The sequence below is a fragment of the Heterodontus francisci genome, chromosome 16, assembly GCF_036365525.1.
Source record: "Heterodontus francisci isolate sHetFra1 chromosome 16, sHetFra1.hap1, whole genome shotgun sequence".
NCBI lineage: Eukaryota > Metazoa > Chordata > Chondrichthyes > Heterodontiformes > Heterodontidae > Heterodontus > Heterodontus francisci.
The window spans coordinates 75396358-75409419 of NC_090386.1; the positions used below are offsets into that span (position 1 = coordinate 75396358).

The window sequence follows — 13062 nt, forward strand, 5'->3', positions numbered from 1 at the left end:
AATATTTCTTTAAAGGCTATCCATTACCTACGTACTGTCATACCTTTTAATGTATTTTCCCAGTCCACCTCAGCTAATTTGCCCCTCATACCTTTACAATTTCCTTTGTTCAAACTTAACACCCTGGCTTCAGATTGAACTACCTCACTTTTAAACATCATGTAACATTTTATAATATTATGGTCACTCATCCCTAAAGGTTCTTTTAGAACAAGATTAATTAGCCCTTTCTCATTACATAATATTAGATCTAAAATAGCCTCTTCTCCAGTTGGTTCCTCAACATACTGCTCCAGAAAATCATCCCTAGCATGCTCCAGAAACTCATCCTCCACAGCATTTGCGCTCATTAGGTTTACCCAGTCTATAAGCAGATTGAAGTCACTCATGATTACTGTATCACCCATGCTACATGCTTCTCTAATCTCCTGATGAATATCATGCCCCACACTACCATTACTGTTTGTTGGCCTATAAACAACTGCTACCAGGTTTGCTGCGCCTTGCTGTTTCTTAGGTCCACCCAAACAGATTCCACATTTTGTTCTTCCAATCTGAGATTCTCCCTTACTAATGTACTGATCCCATCCCTTTATTATCAGTGCCACACTACCTCCTTTTCGTTTTTTGCCCGTCCTTCCTAAATGTCGACTATCCTTGAATATTCAGTTCCCAGTCTTGGCCACCCTGTAGCCAGTTTTCTGTTATGGCAATTAGATCATACCCATTTACCTCTATTTGGGCCTTTAAGTCATCTGCTTTGTAGCGAATGCTGTGTGCATTCAGGTAGAGTGCCCTTAACCTTCTTGACATTCTGCATTTTAAGCCTAGTTGATGCTCGTCTTTGTTTCGCCTGCCTTCTAATGTCACTTGCTACATTTCTACCTCCTGTTACCAGCTTTAGTTCTTTCCAATTTGAGCTACCCTTCAGGTTCCTATCCCCCTGACAAGTTTAAACCCTCCCCAACAGCACTAGCAAATCTCCCTGCGAGGATGTTGGTTCCGATCCTGTTAAGATGTAGCCCGTCCATCTTGTACAGGTCCCACCTGCCCCAGAACTGGTCCCAGTGCCTCAGACATCTAATGCCCTCCCTCCTACACCAATTCTCCAGCCACATGTTCAATCGATCGATCCTCCCATTCCTATGTTCACTAGCACGTGACACAGGGAGTAATCCTGAGATTACTGCTTTGTAGGTCCTGCTTTTTAATTTCCTTCCTAACTCTCTAAAATCTGCTTTCAGGACCTCATCCCTCTTCCTACCTATGTCATTGGTACCAGTGTGGACTGCAACCTCTGGCTTTTCACTCTCCCAGAGAAGGATGTCCTGCAGCCGCTCTGTGACATCCTTGACCCTGGACCAGGGAGGCAACATACCATCTTGGAGTCATGTTTACTGCCGCAGAAATATCTGTCTGATCCCCTGACTATTGAATCCCCTATCACTATTGCTCCTCCTCTCCTGTGCAGCTGAGCCACCCGTGGTGCCATGACTTTGCTCTGGCTGCACGCCCCTGAGGAGCCATTTCCCTCACCAGTATCCAAAATGGAAAACTGATTAGCAAGCAAGATAGACTCAGGAGACTTCTGCACTGCCCGGTGGTCATCCATTCCTTCTCTGCCTGCACGCTCCTAACCTGCGGTGTGACCACCTCCCTAAATGTACTATCCACTTAGCGTTCTGCCTCGCGGAAGCACAACAGTGACTCCAGCCACCGCTCGAGTTCCAAAACCTGGAGCTCAAGCTTCTGTAGCCGGTGACACTTCCTGCAGATGTGTTCATCTAGGACACGTGGTGTGCCCATGACTTCCTACATACCGCAGGACGTACATTCCACTTGACCGAGCTGACCTGCCATAAAGTAACTTTAAAAACTTTTTATTGCAATGAGAAATAGGATAACTTACCAGTTACTCGCCAATCAACTTCTTCCCCTGTACCAAAGAGGGAGGCAGCTACTGGAGGCTGAAAAAAGGTAGAAGAAAGAAAGAAGCCCCTCCTTCACGCACCAAAATCCCATTTACACTCTGTGCACTCAAACTTATTTTCTTCTTAATTTATAGTTCCCTCCTTAGCAAACTCCCTCACTTCCAAACTACCTTCTTCACACTCTGTGCCCTCCAGCAGCACTCAGTGTAGAGAAGCAGCACTGAGACTGCCCTGAATTTATACTCTGAAAACAATGCTGTGTCAGCTCTACTAGAGCTCAGAAACCAGTTTAATCTAGCTACCTAATTAACTAGCTACAGCTACTCTCAGTGTTAGTATACCCCTTTTTAAAACTGCAAGAAACCTAACTTACCTCTTAACTGAAACAGGACTTTCAATTAATTGCTAGATGTAAACAAAACCAAAACTAATTGAGATTAACCCTTAAAATTCACTCATTTACTAAACTCCCTTCTTCACACTCCGTGCAGACCGATGACATCACTCAGACCCCACACGATTTTAACTGCTGATCACAGCAGAGTTGGGACTGCCAGTGAAAGCAGGAGTGAGAATCTATCAACAACAACTTTATATTTATATTCTGTCTTTAACACAATAAGATGTCCGAAGGCGCTTTGCAGGAGCATTATAAAACAAGATATGACACCGAGCCACATAAGGAGATATTGAGTTAGCTGATCAAAAACTTGTTCAGAGAGGTAGGTTTTAAGCACTGCCCTAACGGAGGAAAACAAGCTAGAGAGGCAGAGAGGTGCAGAGAGAGAATTCAAGAGCTTAGGGCTTAGGTAACTGAAGGCACTGCCACCAATGTTGGAGCGATTAAAATCGGGGATGCTCAAGACACCAGAATTAGAGGAGCGCAGATATATGAGGGTGGTGGGGCTGGAGGAGATTACAGAGATAGGGAGGGGTGAGGCCATGGAGGGATTTGAAAACAAGGATGAGAATTTTAAAATCCAGATGTTGCTTGAAAGGGAGCAAATGTAGGTCAGCGAGCACAGGAACGATAGGTGAATGGGATTTGGTGCAAGTTACAACATGGGCGGTAGAATTTCGGATGACCACAAGTTCATGGAGGGTAGAGTGTGGGAGACCAGCCAGGAGAGCATTGGAATTGTCAAGTCTAGCGCTAACAAAGGCATGAATGAGGGGTTCAGCAGCAACTGAGTTGCAGTTTGAGGTCGGGAGGTGTTCGAGGTGGAAATAGGCGGTCTTCGTGATGGCACGAATATGTGTATCAAGTATGGCACCAAGGATGTGAACAGACAGGTTTAATTTCAGACTGTTGCCAGGAAGAGAGATGAGGCTGGATTTTTAGACCCTGCTGGGGCTGGAAACAGAGGTCGGCAGCTGCGGAATTTCCCGCTGCTGGCCTGCATGCTGGTTCCCTGGCTCTGTCCTGCTCCCAGGCCATTTTCCTGGAGGTGGGATGGGGGTGGAGGTTTGGCAGAGTTACCCGCCCATAAGTGGCGAGTAGCCAATTGAGATAGTTACTGGCCTATTAAGGCCCATTGAAGGTGGCTGAAGGGGATTTTATGGCTGGTCTCCAGGTCCCCAAAGGCAGCGGGAGACAATATAGCCACCTGGAGGCAGCCTCCCAGTGGCAGACTGGGGGGCCCAGTGCTTTAGACAGGCTTGGAGGCTCTGCCTGTAGAGGGGCTCCACCCCCATCCCCCACACACACACACGCACACACCTTGGTGGCCTGGCTACATAGGCCACTGTTTTCTTTTAAATTTGATAAAGTTGGAGAGAGGACACCTCCATTTTGAAGCACCCTCTGCCACCTGCATTGGCATCCTATTGCTGCTTTCAAACTGCAAGACCTATGATTGGCCTTCCAGCTTTGCGAGCCCTCCTGTTGTTCTTAATTGGACGCTGAGCCTTCCCTCTGGCCATTAATTGGCCGCCCTGGGTAAATCACACCTGCGCAGGCCGCATGTCATGGAGCCGCAGTGATTCTAAGCGCTGCGGCTCATTTAAATAGCCGGGGTTGTCTCGTCTTTATGTTGCTTCTGGTTCCCAGCTGTGAATGTGGCACCACACTGGAACACTTACACATAACAACTAGTTCCTAATACTTTACAGATAGTATAACAATATACACATATATAACAAGAACGGGCCAACCCCCCCCCACCCCCGATCACGTGGAGGGGGCAGGCTGTCCATCTCCGGCAATGGCGTCAGCTGCCTGTGCGCAGGTGCTGACGCCATTTTTAATGGGCTGTTAGTCCTACTGATTAATTTAAATATTTAAAAGTAAAGTGAATTAAAATAATAAATACATTTCTTTTGCCTCTCTCCCAACCCCCCAATAACAAATTAATTATTTGCCCTTACCCCCCCGCAAACCACTTTACCATCTGACTTTCGCCCCCACCCCACCAAAAACTGCACAAACTTTCAACTACAACCCTTCCCACCATCCCCTACATCCCCACATTAATTTGACCCTGTTTGTTCCCCCCTCCCCACACTGATAAACCTACCCCCACCCCCCTACCCACCAGTGTGGTGCCTCATTTTCCCCGGATGGGATCCGAAGATGGGAGTGCCGGCTACCAGGCTAAAGATCGCAATGGGACATCAGCCAGCGACGTGAGCTTCATTAATTAATTAATTTAAATATTCAAATGGGAGTCCTGTCGCCGAGTGGCAGGGGTGGGGGCTGACACAAGGCCTGGCCAGGCCCTGCCTGCGCGGGGTGTGTGGTGGCTCTCTGCCGGAGACATTTTCAGCCTCCCCACCCCACCACCATGGAACCTGATGCCTAGGGGAGAACAAAATCCAGCCCTAAGTTTCTGTTTCCCACACAATTTGGGCTTCTGACCTCCATTTGAACCTGACGGCCGGGTTTCAGGAGCCCACAGTTAAAATCCTGCCCGTTGAGTCTGTCCTGGAAGATGGTTATGTGGCCTGTGAGGTAAAATGGTTTGTGCCTCATGTTAGTGCCCTCATGGGCATTTCCTACATCAGGATGCCATACTCCCACCCGAGGTAAAGATCATGGCTCCTTTTCATAGATTTTCCACTTTTTTTCCAGTGGGAGGAAGCATTTAGCCTTAGTTAGGCTCCTTATTATAATAGTTTTGCTGAAATAACCAACTCAATGAAACTTGCTTTCAAAATTTATAAAGTTGGCTCACAAGTGCTCCCCCTCCCCCGTGCCTTCTCATTGAAATGCTTTTAAAAATTTGCAAATGGTGGCTGCCCGAGTATCCTGCTCTCATGTCTACATCACTGAGGCAGTATATGAGTGGCTTTCAAACTCATTATTGAATTGTCATTAAGTTTGAAGAGTCTAGATTTTGACCTTTAAGTTTCCTTTGCAAACTGGTCATGCTGCTACACTTGTGTGTCTGAGCCTCTAAGCACAAGAGCTTGGCAATTATTTGTCAATTTAATGATGTAACTCATTGGATGCTCAATAAAGTCAATAAAATAATTCTGATTCACTGGACTTTCTGTTGGAAGCAGACTTCGAATATACCTTTGTATGTGTTTCCGACTTAATAGATTTATTTAAAAATTGTACAGTAAAATTTTTAGTTCTAGTTTCCTTTTTTAAATGAAATTATACTTAACATTTTATCCTGTATTTGTAAAGGTTCCAATGCACCCTAAAGACACCGAAAATCAGGTATTTTGTCAAGTTAGCCTGTTGCATTTGACATTGTAGTAGAAATGTTTTGGTCTGCAGTGCAAAACGGGCAGTCTCCTATCGGCTGCCCATTAGTCATTGCATGACTTCAATGGAACTGAATATTGAGGGTGATTTATAACAAGTGGCCAATGTGATATCACCCAAAATGATTTTCTACCCACTTTGTGTTGAGCTTTTGGGACAATTGGGCCAACCTGCAAATTCTCAGACATAATTGTGTGAAAATGCTGATGTGTGCAACATGCCCATGTACTCTTCTAAGAATGATGTCTATATTGATTTTTGATAGTCTGACAATGGTTCCAATATTGCTGTTTCTTCCACCAGCCCAGTATGTACATATTTGTCCTTGTGTAGTGCAAGGGGATATATAGCTTCTCAGTATCATTAAGGATCATCCTACCCACCTTCTCCATTGTTAGATGGAATTGAGTGAACCTCCAGAGGGCTGCTGTAATAATACAAAGGATGATTTCATGAATGGTCCATGATTTATCAGGATTCAAGACCATTACCAGATGATACTAGGGATGAGATGTTTTTGTTGTAAGGAGAGACAAGAGAAATTGGGCCTCTTGCACATGAACAGAGAAATTTAAAAATGGATCAGATAGAAATATTTAAAATGGAAAGCTTTTGATAGGATAAAAAAGAAAAAAAGTATTTGCACTGATCAATGCTTTGGTAACTAGAGAGCACATATTTAAGTTAACCACCTAAAGAATGAAGGGAAATGCTAGGACTATTTCTTTAGCACAGTGTTATTGGAACATGGAATGTCCTACCAGAAACAATGGTGGAAGCAAAATCCATGAGTGATTTTTGTTTTTAAGGGAATATTTGAAAGAAAAAGTAGGGTTCAGGGACAGGGTAGAGCGAGTGCATACAGTGGGCTAAATAGCAGTGTCTTGTGATTTGAAATTCGATAATGGGAAGATGCTGAAGCCTCTATATAGGACTCTGCTCCAAAGTTCAATACAGTCAGTGCACTAACGTATCATAATTTTGACTTTGTTCTGGAAGCTTTCAAAGAAGGAGCTAGCTAGCTATAACAGAACTTAAAAACAAAGTGATTTCAATCTGTAACTGCTAATTCAGATCAACAGGAATTCAAAATCTTTGTAAATCTAAACTCTCCCTGGCCTGATTGTTCACTCTAGCTTTTATGGAGTAGGTCAGGGCTTTGTAGTGTTTGGCCGTCTTCATCAAAATCTGCACATTGTCAATACATTTCTGCATTTAAAAGCCCATATGTGAATATTGTCTGTTGAAAATAATTAGATTTAATCCTTTTATTGTATGGCCATGGCTGTCAAAACTTAGGGAAAAAATTACTAGAATGTTGTCTGATTGAAGAAAACAAATCTGCAGTAAACATTCCAGGACAGAAATATTCTCACAGATATATCCTGACAGTACATCATTGTCTATTGGACCAACCTAGAATCTTAGAATGATACGGCACAGAAAGGAGGCCATTCAGTCCATCATGCCTGTGCTGGATCAGAGAAAGAGTTATCCCAGTTAGTCCCATTTATTTGCCCTTTCCCCCAAAGAACTGAGGTTCTTTTACCAATCGCTGTAAATCTGTGTCCTCTGGTTACTGACCCTCTTGCCACTGAAAATATTTTCCTATCAAAGCCCATCATGACTTTGAATACCTCTTTCAAATCTCCTCTGAACCACCTTCGCTCTGAGCAGAACAAACCCAGCTTTATCCGTCTCTCCACTTAATTGAAGTTCCACATCCCTGCTACCATTCTTGTAAATCTCCTCTACACCCTCTCTAAGGCCTTGACATCCTTCCTAAAGTGTGGTGCCCTGCATTGGACACAATGGGCTGAATTTTAACTTTTAAAAAAAAATGTGCAAGTTTGGGTTGTGTTGTGGGACGGGGGCGGGGGGGAGGGGTTTTAATCTCACACAAATCTGTTTACTGACCCAAAATACCACCAACTCATTCATTTCCAACTTGAACTGAGACTGGAAGATGGGCAGGTGACCAACCCAATTCAAGGAGACGGGTTGGAACTTTTAATATGATAATGAGGCTGCGAGTCTCATTGCCATTCTGCTTTTGAAATTTAGCTTCTGTCGGTTGGGTTTTCTGAGCGTAGGGGAACACGGCAGCTTCCTCGAGGCAGGGAACTTGGCGGATTCAGGAGGTAAATGTATTCACGCCTACCCCCTGAATCCAGGCAACTGCCTGGGAAGCCACTGCGTTCACACTACCGTCCCCCTCCCCCAAGCTCTCCTCCGATTTCTCCTCCTACCACCTGGCCCCTCCTGTGGGGTCAGGTCAATTGAATCTCTTCAGTATTCAAGCTGGGGCCTAGCCAGTGATGTCTAAAAGTTTACCATAAGTTCCTCGCTTTTTTTTTTAACTTTATGCCTCTGCTTATAAACCCAAGGATCCCATATGCTTTTTTAACAGCCTTTTCGACTTGTCCTACCACCTTCAAAGATTTCATACAGACCCCCCAGGTCTCTCTCTTTTCCTGCACCCTCTGCCATGGAAGGTTAGGTATCGGGAAAATGTAAACAAGATTTGTGACTACTTGTATGAACAGCTGGATACATTCTTACATCTGGATATTTTGTGTAGGTTTTGTGAATTAGTGCTATGGCTGCAGAGCTTTGCATGACGAGTGAATATTGGTTTGCATTCTTCATTTTCTCTTCACACCTAGGGATGGGAGGGAATATTATGCTCTCCCTGGCGGTGGGTTTGGAGGGAGGAAGAGCATATAATTGGGTGGGATGGTGGTGGGGGGGGTGGACCCTGCCACCTTCCTGCCTCCACCAAAGTTAAGTCTGTGGTGGGAAGGCCTGTGAACAGCCTTCCTGCCCCGCTGGCAGTTGAGGCCCTGAAGTGGGCAATTAATACCCAATTAAGGGCCTCCTCCTGCTGCCACTGCAATTAACCAAGTGGCAGATGGCCCAGTCTCCACACAGGAAGCATGGCAAGAAAAACCATGCACATTGCTAGCTGGCTCCAGGGGTGCGGGGTGGTCCCTAGTTAAAAGGCACTTACTGCCTCAATGAGGGACCCAGCATTGGGAACAGAGGGGCCCCACTGAGAGCTACACCCTTGCCCTTGCTGCTGACTACATTACAACCCCTTCCCCTATGACCCCAACCCCGCAAGGCCCTTCCTGCCCTGACCTACCTGAGGCCTGGGTCCAGCGCCATTCCTGGGCCTCGGGTGTGTGCTCCACTGGCAGCAGCCACTGCCTCTGTGGTGGCACTGCTCAGTGAAAGATCTGCCAGCCTCTGATTGGCCAACAGATCTCCGAGGGCGGGACTTCCATCGCCAGGCCCCTTGATCCTGTGAAAGGGCTGCTGCTGTCCCGTTAAGTCCCTAATTTGCATTTGATTCGGCGGGCCTTCCACAGAAGAGGCGATGCGGGGTTCTTGGTGCTTTTGCCAGATACCGAGACCCCGTCGCTCAAATAACATCCCGGCTGATATTTTTTTGTTTGCTTTGTGTTTCATCAAGTTAAAAATAAGAGTAATAATGCACACATTATGAAAGCAATACGTTAGGGAAAGTATTATATTTGCGAGTCAGACCCAACAATGGTTTCCACAAAGTGTAAAATTAAAGCTTGCTTTTCTCCCCTCTCACCTCCCTCCCCCCCCCCCCCCCCCCCCTCCAGCCCCGCACTCCCCCTGGAACTGCTCCATTTTGATCAGTCCTGTGCATTTGAGCATCACTGTTCTCATTTTCTTCTGGACTGCTTTCTTGGAGGGAAGCGCATTGATTTATAAGATTTATTTTCATCAGTGGCCTTGTATTGAAATTGGGATGCAGGTACTTCATGCCAATCCCATATCACACTTGAGTGCCTTTTGAAAATGTTGTAAAATCAGAGGAAAGATTCCTATCACGGGACAACCATTGGCACAAAGCTAAAACTACTTACAAAGGTAAGATTTTTAACTCTACGTAGCATTAAAGGTGTATTTGAAGATGCTTTCAAACCCAAATTTTTTGTCAGCAGATGAAATCCAACACATACTACGATTCCAAGATCGGAAGAAAGAGACTCTCCAGACCAGAGACTGTCCTTAGTCTGTGCTGAGTAGGCTGATCTAAAGTTCATCTTTGCGAACCTAGACTAGGCGAGAAGGGAGTGACATGAGACAGGGTTCCTCCTCCTGTTCACTACCTAATGTCCCCCACTGGAAAATGGGGGTGTGGAGCTAGAACTTGGCTTGGTAGTGATGGTTTAATCATCTCATTGTCCAGTTTCACAGATGGAGAATGGCTGCTTGAGCAAGTTACTGAGGGGGAAAACCAGCATTTGTGGCATCGTGTTTTATCCTTGCATCACTCTTTTCAGAGGAGAATAGATAGGATAGAAAATAAGAGGGTGGATACCTGAAACAGAAATGTGGGTGTTACCTGTTTATGATTGGCATGATGGGATCTCAAAGCCCAATCCAGTGCTTGGATTCAGCAATCTGAATTATCCATATTTTAAAGATTTTGAAGATGCATTTTTTTGGCATTGGTGAATGCCTTGCACTTAGATATTTTGACAACAGTTAACTTAACTGTTTCTACATGTTGTTTCTGCAGTCTATGTCACAATATGCTTTTGAGAGTGTTACAGTGCATTGTGTAGTCTTGTTACAGCAACAATACCTATTTCCACTGAAACACCAGTAGGTGGTGTGTAGGTGGCTCTGGTTAGCAACACATTTGAAGTGTTTCAGTGCTGCAGTAAATTCAATTCGAGCAATGCTAAGATCATGATTTGGAACACTATTAAGTGAGTGGATTTAATGCTGTGGTACTGAGAAATCTATTGCCAAGGTAGGTTAAAGTTACACTTGTTAAGTGCATTATCGGTTTTCCCAAACCGAAAATTAGGACTTTATTCAGATTTGTTTTTAGCTGACAATTTAGGAAGACTGGAATTCAAACTGGCATTTCATTCTGCAGTGTTACACCGGTAGGAACTTCAATGCTGTATTGAATGTACAGATACATCGTCACGTGTTTGGCATCCATCGTTCAACAGTGATAAGTGTCTGTGTACATGAGTTGTAGAGCTTGTAGTTGAATCTTAGTGTGAATCTGTCACACTATGTGCAATGGTGTTTAATTTAGGCTGGCAGTAACCTGAGAAATATCTGAGTACATTATTCAGAGCTCTGAAAACTGTTTACACAAGTACCACAATCTGGAATCCCTCAATATGACCACATTTCTAGCTTGAATGAGCCCTTTATGCTTGTATATGCAGTAGAACAAGGTTATGTTTCATAATTCGAAGAGTTAATATTAATGTCAACCATTTTCTTTTGGAATTCTAAACTCGAGTGCTTAATGTGACTGATGCATCGTTTCTGCATTCATGAATACCACGTAGGTTTGTGATTCATCTGGCGGGTATCAAAAATAAATCAACTGGGTGGGAACTAATTAAATACTCTTTCCTCTCATCTCTTTAAAATGTCCCTAAGCAAGAGTTATTTGTGGTAAGAAAACTGTTAAAATAGGGCGTTGTCTGTTCATTAGAGAATTTTCAGGCTGATGTTCAGAACATGCAGATTCAAATATTGGCTCCTCCGAGATGACTTAACAAATCATGATATTGTTTTCAAATGCATGGGTTGAAACAAAATTGAAGTACGCTGGCTTTTCACCATCACGAGGGTGGGGGGAGCCATTGAAGCTTGTTATGTCTGTAGGTGGGAGGTTAACAATATCACCATCACCTGACAGATATCTTCAGCACAGTAATACTTCAGTAATTTTAGAATTTACTTCAGTAAATTTTAGAATGTTACCAGTTACTAATACCATTATTAAAGTGGCGATGACTTAGTGAAATGTTACTTCACAGAACTAGGGTGAAGGAATGTGTGAAGTTCATATATTTTAAAAGTTGGGGGAACTGTTGTGGAGCTTGAAATAGACCATCAGCAAAACAGAGACAATGGTCCTGATGTTTGCGGGAGCTGTGGGGGAGGCCGAAGACACCGGCACAACCAGGAATGTGAAGATCCTGTTGTATTTTAACAATAGGACCATGTTATATATTTTTTCTTCCTTTTCCTGCCCAGCAGCTGGCCAAATTGACCGCCTGGCTGACTGCTAAGTGGAACAGCAGTGGCAGGAGGCCAAAGGGCAAGGGGGCAGGCACTGCTTGGGGTGGAGTGGAGGTAGCACGGAGAGGTCAACTGCAATTGCGGCACAGAGAGATCAAAGATCAGGTCTTGGCGGGCTGGGGAGGGGAAGTGGTCGTGGGAGGAGGAAGAGAGAGACCAGAGCGAGAGAGGTGTGATTGGGAGAGGAGAGGCAGAAGGCTTCCTTGAGGGGGCTGAGGAAGCACTCCTGCTGCTCCTGGCACAGAAGGCATAGTATGAAGGGCATTTACCAGAAGCTTAGTTTAGTTTAGAGATACAGCACTGAAACAGGCCCTTCGGCCCACCGAGTCTGTGCCGACCATCAACCACCCATTTATACTAATCCTACACTAATCCCATATTCCTACCACATCCCCACCTGTCCCTATATTTCCCTACCACCAACCTATACTAAGGGCAATTTATAATGGCCAATTTACCTATCAGCCTGCAAGTCTTTGGCATGTGGGAGGAAACCGGAGCACCCGGAGGAAACCCACGCAGACACAGGGAGAACTTGCAAACTCCACACGGGCAGCACCCAGAATTGAACCCGGGTCGCTGGAGCTGTGAGGCTGCGGTGCTAACCACTGCGCCACTGTGCCGCCCTCCTTTTCTTGACACCTGCACACCTCCTTCTACTGGAATGACTCTATGGCAGCAGTAAATTTTAAATTGGACTCCCAGGGCTGAATTTTTCAGGGGAGGAGTCCGCCATGAGGGCTGAAAGCAGCAGGCGGCCCTGCCCCGGCGGGCAGCAGAACCCTAGGGTGGCACTTTGACGGCACCAGCCAATTAACAGGCCACCATTGGGGCTGCCATCCAACTTAGGATGGCGGCCCACTCCCCTAGAGCTGCCAGTCCAGTCAGAGGGCCAGCAGCGCCACCACTAGCAGTGGCCACTGTTGAAGCTGCAGCTTGAAGATGAGGGTGCCTCAATGGCGAGGTGACCTTGAAGAGCAGGTAAGGTTTTGTAGGGAAGCACCAGTGGCACTGTTGCCTGGGGACAGCCATTGTCTCTGGGGCCCCTCCAGGGGCCATCAAAGAGGACCTCACCCACCCCGTGAACCCGCAGGGAGGCTGGCAGGGTATTATCTGGTGGTCTCCCCATGTGGCGGCGGGCCCACCCCACATGGGCAAAATGCCCGTGGAGGTAGGAAGTGAACCTTAAATTGGGTACTTAAGTTGCTGGGCAGCCAAGCCACTAAGCTGCCCGCTGCTGGCAATATGCCATGGCCAACTTCCGATGCCTTACCCCTGCACATTACCAACCCTCCTGCCTCCCAGCCTGACCCCAAT

General features: G+C 45.6%; 1 protein-coding gene across 13 annotated transcripts in view; it reads left to right on the forward strand.

Moving 5' to 3' along the window:
• The window catches only part of LOC137378208 (band 4.1-like protein 1), a 312011-nt gene that overhangs the window by 42065 nt on the left and 256884 nt on the right, over window positions 1-13062 (forward strand). Inside the window, exon 1 of one of the 13 annotated variants that reach the window (XM_068048400.1) lies at window positions 5579-5598. The exons of 11 other annotated variants lie outside the window; for them this stretch is intronic. The gene's annotated coding sequence lies outside the window, so the exon portion shown is untranslated. Of the gene's footprint in view, window positions 1-5578; window positions 5599-10358; window positions 10445-13062 lie in introns of those variants that run through there. One more of the 13 variants, XM_068048397.1, reaches the window with a different exon arrangement.